Source organism: Ursus americanus, chromosome 21 (genome assembly GCF_024610735.1).
Source record: "Ursus americanus isolate L20-20 chromosome 21, mUrsAme1.1.p, whole genome shotgun sequence".
NCBI lineage: Eukaryota > Metazoa > Chordata > Mammalia > Carnivora > Ursidae > Ursus > Ursus americanus.
The window spans coordinates 28,060,515-28,077,338 of record NC_142147.1 but is presented as its reverse complement, the minus strand read 5'-3'; the positions used below and the strand labels follow the sequence as shown (position 1 = coordinate 28,077,338).

General features: G+C 38.5%; 1 protein-coding gene and 1 pseudogene across 1 annotated transcript in view; both read left to right on the top strand.

The window, feature by feature from the left end:
• Window positions 1–16,824, top strand: part of GLG1 (golgi glycoprotein 1) — a 146,787-nt gene that overhangs the window by 64,990 nt on the left and 64,973 nt on the right. The gene's annotated exons all lie outside the window — the stretch shown is intronic.
• LOC148108240 (STING ER exit protein pseudogene) lies at window positions 3,688–16,558 on the top strand (annotated as a pseudogene).

Here is a 16,824-nt window from a genome sequence, read left to right as displayed (position 1 = left end):
TGCCTCCCGCCCGCTTCCTAGAGTCTGCTCCAAATAGGTGCTTACAAGACGGAGATGAAGCAGAATTTACTGAGAGATTTCATATGAGATTGATTTCTGAGCAGAAAGTTACCTTATACATAAGTTGTTAACCAGTTTGTATCTGCCTAAATTTAGAAGTTTTTAAAAGGATGTATATGGCAGGGGGCAGTTTAAAGGGATAACGACCTCAGGAGATAAGTCGGCTTGTCAGAGGTGTCTTTTTTTTCCCTTCAGATCTAATCCATTGGTGTTTATTGACATGGGATGTTTTTTCTTGGTCATTTCTAAAAGCTTCATTTGAGGGGCACCTGGGTGTCTCGGTTGTTAAGTGTCTGCCTTTGGCTCAGGGCGTGATCCTGGCGTTCTGGGATCGAGCCCTACATCAGGCTCCTCTGCTGGGAGCCTGCTTCTTCCTCTCCCACTCCCCCTGCTTGTGTTCCCTCTCTCGCTGGTTGTCTCTCTCTGTCAAATAAATAAATAAAGTCTTTTAAAAAATAAAATAAAATAAAATAAAAACTTCATTTGAAGGATGAGCAGTTTCTGCCAGGAGAATTGGATTTAAGTAAATAATGGTGATGAATTCCTTCAGACGTGTGCAGAGGAACTCCAGAAATGCAATTCTTGATAACCTTTTTCTTCTCTGTCCTAGTGCTTTTCCATCAAGAAACCAAAATAGTGGGCTTAATTTTCTGAGAGTAGTGCTCTTTGATCTCTTTATTTAGTAATTTCTTGTCCCATCCAGCTTAAAGTCATTGCATAGTTTTGGTTTTAATTTGGGTCTATATTAGTGAATTGATGTTAAAATTAAAAAGTCTGAAAAATAGACCCAAAAGGAAGAGGTTCGGGAGAAGGTGTTTGTTCCATTGTGACCCCAGTGACTGACAGCTTGCCTTTGGAAGCCTAGAGATCAGATAGAATTTCTGTCAACCAAATAAAAAATGTATATAGAATGCCAGTATGTGCCTAGTGTTGTGATGGCCCAAACTGTGATCACTGCCTTCCTGGAACTGCCCTCAGTTATTTATTTATTTTTTAAGATTATTTTATTTGAGAGAAAGAGAGAAAGAGGGAGTGGGAGGAGGGGCAGAAGGAGAGGGAGAGAATCCTAAGCAGACTCTGCACTGAGCGTGGAGCCCATTATGGGGCTTGATCCCACAACCTGAGATCATGACCGGAGCTGGAAACCAAGTCGGATAACCAACCGGCTGAGCCACCCAGGCGCCCCACTGCCCTCAGTTATCTGAGAAGAAAAGTAACTCCAGAGAGTATGGGGGTTTTGTGATCAACCAAGAATTTATTTCCTTAGGATTTTAATGTTTAAAGAAAGAATTTCAAGATAGATAAAACTTGTAGGCAAATTACTGCACAAAATTTCTTGTGCATTTGCCTGCTCTGTGATGTCATGGTTGCACCAAGTAAGAATTAGAACATAGATTTGAAATTCTTACTCAGTTTGGAATGAATAAGGTGCCCTGTGGCAGATATTTTTAGAATGGAGGAGCAGCTCCAGGGCTTGCTGTGAGTCAGGTTCTCATTCAGAGACTGATCCTGAATATTGACTTTAAGAGTTGGAATCTTTCATCCTGGATTAGTTATTCTTCTGTTCTGAAAATGCAAGTTTAAGCTGTTGTCAGTAGATTAAATCAACACTTTAGCTAGCTAGCTAGCTAGCTTTATCTATATATCACAAGAATGCAACTTTTGGCATCAGAGACAATTTAAATGATCCCTCTATTTGGAAGTGGATATTTTTCACAGATGTAAGCTGTTGTGAGTTCGTAGTTATACTATCAAAATTGTCAGAGGGCTTCAGAAAGGTTGGTTCTGTTTTTTATAGGGGAAAAGTTTGAAAAAATGTGTTTTTCTCTTTTTACCATAGTTCAGATTCAAAGAATTCTAATGGCAAAGGATGAGATTAATGATTGGCTTCTCCCAAATCATAGCATAAGTTAACTGGTAGAATAGGAATTGAAATTGACAATTTCATAGTCTTACCTGGTCAGTTGGTTTCCTCGCTATGCAAAAAGAAAGCTGAATATGAAAAAAAAATTGAATTTTTGTCATAAGTGGAAACTGTAGCCTTAAGCCAATTCACAGATGCAAGATACTTTTGTCTGATCTATTTTGGGGGCAATTAATGATGTAAACTAGATCTACTTAATCTTAAATTCTAAAGTAAGGATGATTAGTCATCTCTGGAAAAAGAATCTGCTGTTTATTTTTTCTGTTTCTGTGTTTCTGAGACTTAGAGAGGATGTGTAATTATATTAATTAAGGTATTGATGAAACAGGGAAAAGGTTGAAAGGATAATTTACATTTATAGGAATTTTCTTGTGTTTATTTTTAATTGAGGCACTACTCCAAGAGGGCAGAGGAACAAAATAAAAACAGAAAAACTTAGGAATTTTTAATGGCCCCAAAGTGAACTAATAAGAGACTGTTATGTATGTATGTATGTATGTATGTATGTATGTATTTTTCAAGAGGGCCTGTACGAGCCGGGGTTGGTGGGGGAGGGAGAGAGAATCTTAAGTAGGCTCCACTCAGCGCAGAGTCCGATGAGGGACTCCATCTCATGACCCTGAGGTCATGACCTGAACTGAAATCAAGATTTGGATACTAAACCAACTGAGCCACCCAGGAGCCTCAAGAGACTGTTTTAAACCAGGGAGGTCATCTTCCCGTTCTTATATACTGTTTCTTTGTCTGGAAGCGGGGGCAATTTTAGTAACCAGTTGAATACATTATTTTGATAAGTCATGGATAGTGAGATCATTTATTCAATGGCAAACCTTTTGGAAAGGAAGTATTAATGCATTCACTTCTTTTCGGAAACTTCATTAACTTGCTCTTAGACCAAAATTACTCCATATTTATATTTTAAGATGTGTATTTGCTAAGTTTTTTTAAAGATTTTATTTTTAAGCAGTCTGACATCTAATTCGGGGCTCAGACTCAAAACCCCGAGATCAAGAGTCGCACACCTCACTGGCTGAGCTAGCCAGGTGCCCCTCCTTGTGTATTTGTTAACTTTGAGATAAAGCTTAAAAATTAAAGTTACAGCTAAAGGTTTTTAGTAAGTTAATTAATTAGTTAAAATATTCTAAGATAGAATGTCCTAAATTTTTATTTTATTTTTATTTAAAAATCTATCATGGATCACATAAATTGGTTTGTGTATATGCATCTGAATTCCTTATGTTAATGCCATCATTAGCTATCAACATCATAGATTCTTAACCAGGCATATGACTCAGAGTGGACATATGCAAGTGTCCAGTACTGTTTACAACTGAAGTGTGTACTTTTTTTTTTTTTAAAGATTTTATTTATTGACAGAGTGAGAGACAGGCAGTGAGAGAGGGAACACAAGCAGGGGGAGTGCGAGAGGAAGAAGCAGGCTCCCAGTGGAGGAGCCTGATGCAGGGCTCCATCCCAGAACGCTGGGATCATGCCCTGAGCCGAAGGCAGACGCTTAACAACTGAGCCACCCAGGCGCCCCTGAAGTGTGTACTTTAAATAAGTCGTAGGGGGTGCCTGGGTGGCGCAGTCGTTAAGCGTCTGCCTTCGGCTCAGGGCGTGATCCCGGCGTTCTGGCATCGAGCCCCACATCAGGCTCCTCCACTGGGAGCCTGCTTCTTCCTCTCCCACTCCCCCTGCTTGTGTTCCCTCTCTCGCTGGCTGTCTCTCTCTGTCAAATTAATAAATAAAATCTTTAAAATAAAATAAAATAAAATAAAATAAATAAGTTGTAGAATGTTTCATTTCGTGGATTTTATTTAGTACATATTACAGAAAGGGTAAGTCTCATTTAAATGCTTGAAGCTTTTTTCCTTGCATACTGAGGTAAAAATAAGGAACATGGAGAATCTAGGTAGGTGGTTTAAAAAAAAAAAAAAATCCACGGCACCAGAAGCAAGATTTTTAGAGAGAGAGAGAGAAAGAGAGAGCAATCCCAAATTGACTTTCTACTATCCACCCCACCCCATCTCTTTTTTCCCTTTGAAATTGAAACAAAAATGTGTTTTCCATTATTAGATATCATCTCTTGCCTCTGAATAGGTCTATGAATTTGATATGTTCTACCTGATGCAGAGAGCCTTTCCCCAGTCAAGTTCTGTGATGTGGGTTATTTAGTAAGATTTCTCTTGGAAAATGCTTACGTGCTTTTTGTGGCTCACTTAGGTTATTTGGTCTGTCCTCTTTCTGTGGTCCATGAGGTATTTCATTTGTATCACATATTCGAATTTAATATATTATCTTTGAAATAGCACCCTTTCCTCCAGTGCTTATCTTCTCTTTCTGGTGTAGACTAAAGATTTAAAGACCTTTAGTCAAAGCCCTGTATTTTAGACATTAGGTAACACAATATTCTTCTGAAGAATAGTAATTGCGATATCAAAATTTTAAAGATAGTATTTTAAGATCTGAGTGTATTTGGAAGAATTGTGGTAATGTAGTCCTGGACCTCTTTTGCACTGCTTTATTTATTTATTTATTTATTTATTTATTTATTTATTTATTTATTTGCTTGCTTGCTTGCTTGCTTGCTTGCTTTTATGAGAGAGGGAGAGAAAGAGTATGTGCCCACATGAGCATGAGCAAAGGGAGAGGGAGAAGCTGACTCCCCGCTGAGCAGAGAGCCTGTTGGGGGACTCAATCCCAGGACTCTGGGATCATGACCTGAACCCAAGGCAGACGCTTAACTGACTGAGCCACCCAGGCGCCATTTTGCCCTGCATTATACTACCTGTTACAAATGGCCGTCAAGTGATTTGAAATAACAAACCCAGACGAATGCAGGACACATAAATTGAATTGTCGGTCATTGATCTTGCTTATTATTAAGTTGACTAGTCGGCCACAAGTAACATTTATTTTCACAAAATGAATCAACTTGAGTTTGATGTGATGAGAAAAGTGCATTGACAGCCAGTGGTGGGCTAGAAACATTTCCTAAGTGATTGAGAAGAGTGATTTTAGATGACTAATATCCTTGGTTTTTTGCATATTTAAAGATAATTGCATCTGAACAGTCGGATTTAAATATAAAGGCTCTTTGGAGCCTTAAAACATGAGTGAGCAAAACCAAAACTATATAATCCTCTGATGCTTAGTTAGATACAACCTAAATGAAGTTCAAAATAGGTACCACGTCTGGATTTGTATATGGATATTAGATTGAAAGATGAGTGTGAGGGGCAGGCAGAAATTGCACACACACTTGTTTGTGCTAAGCAAACTTGATGAAGTCATTTAAAGACTATTCTTTCCATTGGGGTAAGATTTTTCTACCATAATTTCCTAAATTAATTTATCCCTTTACTCTCGTTTATCCTAATGTAATTGAACTATTTAAACTGAAGTTGCCTTCCAGTAGCTAATATCTATGTATCTACAAACTTACTCCTAAAGTTGAGGTTAAAAAAAAGAAAACCTCTTTTTATTTTTTTCCTTATTTTTGAGATTGATTTATTGATTTATTTTGGAGTTATGGCAGTACAAAGTTAACACTCCTCTAGAATATACTGTAATATTATTATAGTTTATTATATGCTTACAGTGAGCACTCATAGGTGTTTTATATGTTTTGCCCTACTTATTCCTACATATATAATAAATATTCATCCTCATTTATAGATAAGGAAATTTAGGCTTACAAGAGTTAAATAATTAGTCCAGAAAGTACCTTGAAAAACCTAAATCTGATCCCAGTTCTTTCCAAAGTCTATGCTGTATACCTTGCCCTACAGACTATATAGTAATGAGTGCTTAGAAATAGCTTGGAGTGTCCTTTGTTTCCATTACTGGAGGTGAACGTTCTGTACCTGAGAAGTAATGCATATTTAAACCATCGATATACTTAAGTATTTTAAAACAGTAATTCTAAAAGGATCTGCAACTGTTCCACTTATCTCCTTTCACTTCTCCCAGTGAACTACTCCCTTTCTTTACTTTCACTACTCCCCTTCTGTAACAACATTTCCCTTTCCTCAGAAAGGTAGTATTGTTTTTATGGAATCATACTAGATATGCAACCAGTTGGAGTCAGAATGTCTTGCTTTTTATTTAGTTTTCCACTTGTTCCAGCTGAAGCATTGGGAGATGTGACTTATTCAGGTCGTATAGTGATGATTAGCTCAGTTGGAGTACCATTAAAAGGATCCTCCTGGTCTTTTGTTCTTTGCACTTTGGTTTCAAAATCAAATCGTTTTATAATAGAAAATTACAACTTTAAAAAGGCAAAGATACAATTTGGAGATTATGGATAATTCTTTTAAAATATTGCATCTTTATTAATGTTTACATTAATCTGTCAATATTTCCCAAAGTGTTTAATTGATACCATTTTAGCATTTGTAGTTTGATATAGTGGTGCTTATGGACATATACTTAGTAGTACCTTGTTCTGTCAACTGTAGATTGATACTAAGCAAGTAGAAATGTGGGACTCTTTCAGAGATTTTATTAGATTGTAGTATGCACATTAATGATGTTTATATTCCCAGAAGATTCAGTTTTTAAAGTGTATCAATTGAGTTTTTCCCAGTTTAGCTGTAGACTCCCTTCTTTGAGCTGTATATTGAAGAATCAATTGGCATGGACCCCAATATACTTTCCTAAATTTCACCAATCTGTTAATAAAGCAAAGCTGAATTCATTAGAATATTTAGTACAGAAAGGAGAACACCCCCGTGACAGAAAGAAGTCAAAATTGGGATATTTAGATGGTTTTCAAAGGGCCTTTTAAAGAAGGGAACTGATTGTAATTGGACAGATTTGTTATACAATAATTTAGAATCGGTGGACACTTCAAGGTAAAGGTCTTAAAGCAATTCTTTTTTTTTTTTTTAATTTTTAAAAGATTTTATTTATTTATTTGTCAGAGAGAGTAAGCACAAGCAGGGGGAGCAGCAGACAGAGGCAGAAGCAGGCTCCCTGCCTGGCAAGGAGCGATGCGGGGCTCTATCCTAGGACCCTGGGACCTCAGCCAAAGGCAAACACTTAACCAGTTGAGCCACCCAGGCGTCTCAAAGCAATTCTTGATCATAAACATGTTAGATAAGAAAGTTATTTGCTCAGAAAAGAAGACTCTTAACTCTGATGAATTGATCTCTTAGGAATTCCCCGAATCAAATGGTGAAGTTATTTATTGATTTACAGTTTGTCTTTCTCGGGCAAAGATTCCCTGAAGTAACAACTATGTCATGTTTAGCACAGTTGGTCTATAGTCCTACGTTACCCTGACAGAGTTGGTCTTAGTTATCTGTCCCCTCTTATGGTCCTTCTTCAGCCCAGACTGGAGAGTGGAGCGTTGTCACCTAGGGACATGATCAATCCAGATGTAGACCATTGTTTTAAAGAGTCATGGTTGCATATCCAGTTTCTGGTCGTAGTACTTCATCCACTACATGTATCAGCTTTTCTTCTTCTTATTGTGGAGTAATCATTTGTTTGTTGGATCATCTGATCCATCATTTAAGACTCTGGAGATTGTGTATTTGTACACTGCGGCTGCAACAGGAGAGAGATTATGATCAGAGTTTGCGGTTCATTTCTTTCTTTTTTTTTTTTAAAGATTTTATTTATTTATTTGACAGAGATAGAGACAGCCAGCGAGAGAGGGAACACAAGCAGGGGGAGTGGGAGAGGAAGAAGCAGGCTCATAGCGGAGGAGCCTGATGTGGGGCCCGATCCCACAACGCCAGGATCACGCCCTGAGCTGAAGGCAGACGCTTAACCGCTGTGCCAGCCAGGTGCCCCGCGGTTCATTTCTTAACCAGGAGCCTAGTGCCCAAATTAAAACAAGAGAACAGCTTTCATCCAAAGTTCACAGGGCCTGTAGATCTATGTATGGGGCTATCAGCCAAATTATTTAATTTCATGATTTCTTTGATTGTCTAGTTCCTCTTTCAATCTGTGAACCATAGCATATAAGAGTTCCCCAACTTTCTGCCCCACTTATAAAGTGTGCTTGAAGAGGATTGAGGAAAGACCGTCCAGAATTCCTGTTGAGTAGTTAAGGCTTCAGATCTCAAGTTGACGCCCACTTCTTTCTTTCATTAATATTTTATGATAAATACTCATAACATAAAATTTACAAAATTTACTGTTTTAAAGTTTACAATTCAGCACGGAGTCCCACATTTTCTGTTTCTTGAGAGAAGTTACCAATCTCATTCTTTTTTTGAGGAAGAAGGGAACCAGAGGATCAGAATGGACCCTGAGTCAGCATCATTTTCCCAAGCTAGCAAGTACTCATCCAGTTTGCTGGTAGTAACCAACAGGCTTTTGTATCACACATCAGTACCAGTTATTAGGGACTACCCAGTGACCAGTTCTTTACCAGAATATTCCTATAGGTTTGCTAAATTTTAATGTGTAGTTTTGTTGTCATTCAAAGGAAGTTAGATGGCAGGTAGGAGAATATTAAGTGGAGACATTATCAAGTAGATAAACGGTTAGATCTGATAAGGAATCAGAAGATTTACTTATATAAGTAAAAGGCCTATAAACATGAGAGAGGTATTAAATATACAACATCGTTTTCATGTTGACAATTTGGCTACAGACTAGCTCCTGAAAATAGTCATTAAATGTTTTTTTGGTGGAGTCAGAAGCCTTTCCTAGTTGTGACATGACAGAATGTTTTAGATTTGGGGTTTTAGAATGGAGTTAGAAGAAGATAAAGGAAAAGGTGGAGTTTCCTCTTGTTTGGTTTTTTGTGTTGGAGTGCTGGTTTTGGTTTTGATATTTGAAGGATTATATTTGTTTTACAGCTGTACATTCAAATCGCAGTTATGCTAGGTTTGCCCAGTTCAGTTTTCACACAGATTTTAATTTTTTTCTGTACTTAATGCATTTATATGGAGCCTTAAGATTTTCATTCAGCCAGCAGATGATTCTGTGATGTTGAGCAAACGACTTCCCCATTTTTTTTTTAAAGAAGAAAGGTTTTTTTAAAAGATTTTATTTATTTATTTATTCATGAGAGACAGAGAGAGAGGCAAAGGGAGAAGCAAGCTCCCCATGAGGCAGGGAGCCCGATACAGAGCTGGATCCTAGGACCCTGGGATCATGACCTAAGCTGAAGGCAGACGCTTAATGGACTGAGCCACGCAGTTGCCCATGACTTCCACATTTTTGACTTAAGTGGAAAGGTGGAGTGGTTGGGGAGGTGGTTTTGGACTACCTCGTTGCTCAGTTTGCGGTGCCTTAGATGGTCATGAGGAGTATGGAGGAAGTCCCCCAAATTTGAAAATCTCTTGGATAAAGTATCTCTAAATTAAAAGAACTTTTAATTCTTTGACCTGATGATTCTGTGAGTTTTAGGACATAACACCCTTTGTAGCTTTTGGTCAGGACTACTTATAGGAGTTTCTGTAGGTTCTTTTTTTTTTTTTTTTTTTAAAGATTTTGCTTATTAATTTGACATAGAGAGAGACAGCCAACGAGAGAGGGAACACAAGCAGGGGGGGTGGGAGAGGAAGAAGCAGCCTCCTAGTGGAGGAGCCTGATGTGGGGCTCGATCCCAGAACGCTGGGATCACGCCCTGAGCCGAAGGCAGACGCTTAACGACTACACCACCCAGGTGCCCCAGGAGTTTCTATAGGTTCTAATAGCTGAATTCAGGTTTTCTTTTTTATATATGTCTGTTATTTTATATTTGTCTTTTTGTATATCTGCTGTTGTTCAGTAGTGATTACTTTTGCCCATTCAGTTTCTTGACGTGACTCTCTTTCAAGAAGAGACTATTTGTGTAAAAATATTTGCTCCTTCTTTGACACTTTTCAAGTCCATCGATGCTGAGGTATGAGGTACTGTTCTTCCCCCATTTCAGCTTAGCATTTTCCAGTATTCAGATGGTCTTTATCTCTCTCATCTAACCTTATTTTTGTCTTCCTGGCGGCTCCTGCTTCAAAACTTACAAATCCTTCAGAATTATGCATTTGCTCCCGCCCCCATCATCCCTTTGAAATAGCAGAAGAGAAAGAAAATAGAAAAATATGGACTGGGAAGAGTATATCGTCCTTTCATTGCCTCAACCGTGAAGATGTAGTCCAAATATTTTCAGAAGTATCTCTGTTTAAGCTTAAACTGGAATTGTCTTTGATTTTTTTTTCCATTTGGCACAAAATTCAAAAAATGCAGAAGGGTATATAGTGAAAATACATTTTTTTATGTATTCTTTCAGAGATAGTGTGTACACATACAGTTAAATATATACGTCATGTATTTTGAATTCATATTCTTTGCATGAATTATGGCCTACTAGAAAGCAGTAATGTTGCTTTTGATGCTTAAATGATTGGATTATTTACAGAGAATGAAAGGCCAATACTATCTTATATTTGCAAGGCCCTCTAATTTTCAAAGGCTTCATTCTACTTGCAGCAGCCCCATGAGTTGAGTAAAGCAGGATTTCTCTCTGTGATAGACATGAAATTTAAAGCCTAAAGAATTAGGTGACTTGATCAAGGGTGTTACACAATGAATATGCAATGGAAGTGGAATCCTAACTCGAGTCTTTTGGCTCCTAGTCCAGAGTTCTTACTGCCCTGTTGCCTCTGAAACAGGATGATGTAAGGGGATCTATTATACTGTGTCTGCTTTTATGAGGTTATGAAAAATACTATGAGTTGCTATTTTAGAAGAATTTTGATACTATATTTTTATAGCAGCAGTATAGTAGTAGTATTTACAGCTTCACGGTTCAGAGGAAGTATGGCCTTTGTGATGAGTTTTCTACAAGATAGTTTATTAATGCAAGCACTTTAGACTGAGTGATACTGCTCTAGGTGTCACTCTGGTAATGTAGGCTCCAAACTGACTTTATCTAGGCAACTGGGCAATGGAAAACAAGGCCTTTTATCCCTTTACAGCTCTGTGCCTGCCGTGGCCGTGGCTGGGAGCAAAGCTGATAGACCAACCTGTTGAAGATTCTTTCCCTTGAGGCTAGATGGAAATCTGGTTAAGTATTCGAAAGAATGCCTGAATCTGTTTCCTTCACCCATCAATTAGGTAAAAATGTTCCCACCAGCACTAAACTGGAATCTCTAGATTTCTTTTTTTTTCTTTTTTTTTTTAATGATTTTTTATTATATTATGTTAGTCACCATACAGTACATCCCCGATTTCCGATGTAAGGCTCGATGATTCATTAATTCTGTATAACACCCAGTGCACCATGCAATACGTGCCCTCCTTACTACCCATCACCGGTCTATCCCATTCCCCCACCTCCCTCCCCTCTGAGGCCCTCAGTTTGTTTCTCATAGTCCATAGTCTCTCATGTTTCATTCCCCCTTCTGATTACCCCCCCTTTCTTTATCCCTTTCTTCCCCTACCGATCATCCTAGTTCTTATGTTCCATAGATGAGAGAAATCATATGATAGTTGTCTTTCTCTGCTTGACTTATTTCACTTAGCATTATCTCCTCCAGTGCCGTCCATGTTGTAGCAAATGTTGAGAACTCGTTCTTTCTGATAGCTGAGTAATATTCCATTGTATATATGGACCACAACTTCTTAATCCAGTCATCTGTTGAAGGGTATCTCGGCTCCTTCCACGATTTAGCTATTGTGGACATTGCTGCTATGAACATTGGGGTGCATATGGCCCTTCTCTTTATTACGTCTGTATCTTTGGGGTAAACACCCAGTAGTGCAATGGCTGGAATCTCTAGATTTCTAAGTCATCTCCTGGGGAGAAAAAAATGAGTTATGGGAGGTAACTTTTCCGTCCCTGCTGATTGTAGGCCCTCATGAGGAAGGTTTAGTTCCAGAGAAGCTCGTTCATTCACAATGGGGAAATGAGGCAGAATCTTTGTAAGGCCATAATTGGATTTTAAAATGCTTGTCATTATAAAACAATCCCTACATTTCTTGAATATTGAGCAGTAGAAAGTTGATGAAAAGGTTGAGCTCTTATGTGAAAAGAAATATCTCCAAACATTCTTTTGAGGATGACCTGTCTTCTACAGTTTATAGGTATCTCTATTTCTAATTCATAATTGTAAAATAGGGGGAAAATAAGGAAAGAGTTCACAATATTTCTTATGATAGAGAAATTACATGTTTTTGTAATTTACATTTTTAAAATAAATCTTAAGATTTGTAAAACCAGAATCCTATGTGATTATGCTGTAATGTGATTGTGTAGTTTTTTTCAATAACTAGATCATTGTATCCTTATTTGGTGTTTGCCATTTCCTGCTCTGGGCAGAGAAGATGATAAATTACATTAATTTTGAATGTTTCCATTCAGTCAGTTTAACTAGTTCTAAAATTTACTTAAAATTGTTAATCTGACATCTCAAAGAAAATTTTGGGGCATGGCATCTTCATGGATATGGATCAGTCCATCATTGAGTCAAGAGTTGCTCAATTTGTTCTTGTTTGTTTTTTGTCAGCCATTAAGTTCAGTAATTAACCAGATTGCACTGTGTTTTCATATTTTCAGGATAGGGGTATAACCTCACTGAAGATGAGTGGATTAATACTTGACAGAGCTGAAAGTCTTGCCAGTATTTATTTGTATGGGTCAACTATGCTATCTGAAACAAAACAGAACTATTTGCTAATTCCCACTGTAGTGTGTATGTGTGTGTCCTTTTACTTTATTAAAATTAAAGAGCATTGAAGGTATTTTTTCATTTTAAAGGTACAGATCGGTCTTAACCTCAACATAGCCCCCTTACTGCTCTGCACTTGAGTGAGACTATCCAAGAGCCAAGGCACTAATTTATCTGTGAGGATCTTTTTTTTTTTTTTTAAGATTTTATTTATTTATTTAATTTATTTAAGAGAGAAAGTGTGTGTGGTGGGGGGGGCACGGGGGTGGGGTAAGGACTGAGGGAGAGAGAATCTCAAGCAGACACGCTGCTGAGCTTGGAGCCTGACAACACCGGGCTTTAATCTCATGACCTGAGCCCATACAAGAGTCAGACACTTAACCAACTGAGCCACCTAGGCACCCCCTTCTCTGGGGCTCATATCTATCTTTTACCCCTTTTAAAACTCAACATATTCTTATAGAAGTAACTAGTATGCCTTATTCTTGATGTTGAGTTTTTGGGCTTGCTCCTCTGACTATGCCTAAATAGTGTAGTCTGCACTGACACCTGGGGCCAAGATGATGATGGTAAGGAGTCCTTCCATGTCTGCCACCGTTTGTGTAGCCAGATAATCCTGGTGCTGGGCTGTCAGAGAAATTGTCCATGAGGCCCTGAGATTGGTTCCGTGTGATTGATACCGCCAAACATGCCCACAAATTTTGTAACACAGAAGATGAGACTGTGTATCTTCAGAAGCCTGAAGGCATTGAACAACAATACAGGAAGACATATGCAAGGTGTGGACTGCCACTCTTTTGCCAGTCCCCGGAAGAATGCTCCTGTGACATTTATTGTGGATGGAGCAGTAGTCAAGTTTGGTCAGGGTTTGGAAAATAAGTATTTATGCTCAGAAACAAAAGCCTCCTAAGAAAGTGATGATGAGGGTGCCTGGGTGGCTCAGTCGGTTAAGCGTCTGCCTTCTGCTCAGGTCATGATCCCAAGGTCCTGGGATTGAGCCCCACATTGGGCTCCCTGCTCCGTGGGGAGCCTCCTTCTCCCTCTCCCTCTGCTGCTCCCCCTGCTCATACTCTCTCTCTGTCAAATAAATAAAATCTTAAAAAAAAAAAAAGTGATGATGACCAAATGGACTAAAGAGATGGGCAAGTTCATCTCTGTCACTCTGCCTGCGGTCGATGTAGAGGAAGAGGAGATTGAGGCTAGAGAAGTTGCTGACTCGTGCACACAATGCGGAAATGACTGAAAAACAGTTGGACCACTAAGTCCTAAATAAAAGACAGCTGCTAGAGCTGGCTCTACTGGAAGCCAGGCAAGAGAAAATGAGGGAGATTTTGATTGACAACCAGTTCAAATGATCAAGACCTTTCTCCCAACCCATACTGGAGGCAAAGGTTTAGATCAGGAGGAGAAAGAACTTCTTCGGGACTACACGGTCTGCCTCCTACCTTTATGCCTCAGCCCCACTGATTCTCCTACATTCAGCAGGGTCTTTGCTTCCATATGATCTGCTTTCTAGAGATGGATTTTTCTAAATCTTTCTGTATATGGATCTCCTGTACTATTTTTTGTCTGTTTGATATAAGCTTCTTCAGCTGTGTAGAAACCCTATGAATAGATCAGTGCTTGAGTGTCTCTAGTTTCTAAAGTAGCTGTTCCTATTCCTTCTTCAAAACAAAAATGTTTATTTTTTATTTTTATTTTTTAAAGATTTTATTTATTTGTCAGAGAGAGAGAGAGGGAGCACAAGCAGGGGGAGAGGCAGGCAGAGGGAGAAGTAGGCTCCCTGCTGAGCGAGGAGTCTGATGTGGGATTCGATCCCAGGACCCTGGGACTATGACCTGAGCCGAAGGCAGAAGCTTAACGGACTGAGCCACCCAGGCATCCCCAAAACAAAAATGTTTAAAGATTAAAAAAAATAATAAGTAGTAGTAACAGTACAGTATTTACCAGCTATTACCCCATCCACCTACTGGGGAAGCACACAGGTAAATAATAGTAAATTAAATTACCACTCTCTGCACTGTGTTTAGCATAGCATACTAATTTGGATTATGGGAAACCATTATTCGATCAGCATTGGGATTTTATTAAAATTTGTAGTTATCCCACCCACATTATATTAGGAAATGTCAAATATGTAAGCCCGAGAATGGTCACCATAGGGTTCCTCACTTTCTCACTTAGGTCTCTGCCCTCTGCACAGAATGTGCCTTTCCGATTCCTCCCACACTGTAGCATTCTTCTACCTTGCACAGCCCCATCTCGTCTGCCTCAGCATACACACAGCATCACATCACCAAATCACAGCCTCCTTTTAAGGCTCAACTCAGATGTGCCCTCCTGCATTAGACCCCCTCTGACTTCCTTTCTATCATCCTACTCATGGTGGTGGGTACGGTTGCGGGGGGGGGGGGCTTTTTTCATTCTTTAAAGTATCAGGCCCTCCCTCCACCCCAAACTCCACTCTTTGCATCACAATTACATATAGACTCATGTTTTATCTACCACACTAATTAATTTACTTGAGAGACAACATCTATAATCTGTGTCTCATACCCTTTTTAAAAAATCTCCCACTGGACCTTTACTGTACATACTTTTTGAAAAGGTGGTTGAATGTTAAGGAATCACACAAAAACGCAACTCTTTAGTAAATCGCACAGAGCATTGTTGGAGGGCCCAAAGCCTGTGTTGATCACTGTCCTTTTGGAAAAACAATACTTAGCAGCAGTCCCTGGATACAAATAAAAAAAGTTAATTCTGATTGAGCCATAATAATGCACTAAGAGGTTATGAATCTGACTGATGGTTAAGATTCAATTTACACTTGCTCAGGGAAAGTTTACCAAAACTAGAAGACTGACTTTATCCTTTCATTACCAACCATATTATGTTCAGTTTGCTTTTTTTTTTTTTTTTTTGTGGGCAGGAGGGGGTGGTTTGGGTCAAGTTAATAAATGAATTGCTCATATGATTGGCACTTTACTAGGTTCTTAATGAGTAAACTCCAGAAGAAGGGTCTCTTTACTACTACTGCAGGACAATGTTTCTATTTACAGGGAGACATCGCGTTGTTGCCCAGCCTTCAGATTTTTGCAAGGTCACAAAAGCATTGATACTGTTGACATTTTTCCTTTGTTTTCTCCCAGGTGATTAATAAACAGAATCTGTTGTCACTTAATTTAGTACCAGGTATAATCTTGTGGATAGTTCAACTTCAGTCGATCTAACTTTAGAATGTTCCAAATTTTAGACAAAATCCAACTCCCAAGCATTTCTGTTTTAGAGACTGGGACAACTTCCAAGTTAGTTTTGTGAATCCTTTAATTTCTCCTGCCAGACTCATTAACTCAGCCTGTTCACCTTGGGGAAATCATAGTTCAGACATAATTTCTATAAAAAAACATCCTCTTAAGTGAATGTGATCGTTGATTTAATGGGGAACATTCAGAATCAAGCTTTTCAGTAGTTTATTCTGAAACCTGTTTGTTGTGCTTTGACCAGGAGAGAATGATTAAGATGAAGCACTAGGAAACCGTGATCATAATATGCAAATTACCTACATTAAAAGACATGAAATCAAGAAATACCTCTGTTTCTGTATTCCACATCTCAGATCTTACAGACTGCTAAGGCTGCAGAGCATTTCAACCATCTTAGACCACCGTTTCTTAATTTTTGGGTGTCTTATGGATCTTTCTGAGATTATGATGACAGCTGTAAATTCCCAGAAAAATATACTTACACACAAAAGTTTGTATTCACTTTCAAGACAGTTTCATTCCTAAAGTCAGTTCATGATCCTAGGTGAAGAAATTTCTGTTCTGTCCTCAGGGGTCCTGGAGAAGTTAAGTGACACACCCAAAGTCACATAGCTTCTGTAGCTGAGTATTTCCTTGGTTCATGGACCTGGCTTTGCAGAGTATATGTAGTCATGGGAATATATATATTTTTATATTATATATATATATATATATATAATTATATATATATATAATTTCTGTTTTTAAAAAAATTTTCTATTTCTATTTTAAATTATATACTTGCAAGATTATAGACTTCTAAGAAGTTACATTGAGGTCCTGTGTACCCATCACCTAGCTTCGCCTAGTGGTGACATGAGGTTAGTATGTATGTATGTATTTGAGAGAGAGAGCAGTAGCAGGAGGGGCAGAGGGAGAAGGAGAGAGAATCTCAGGCAAACTCTGCACTCAACACGGAGTCTTG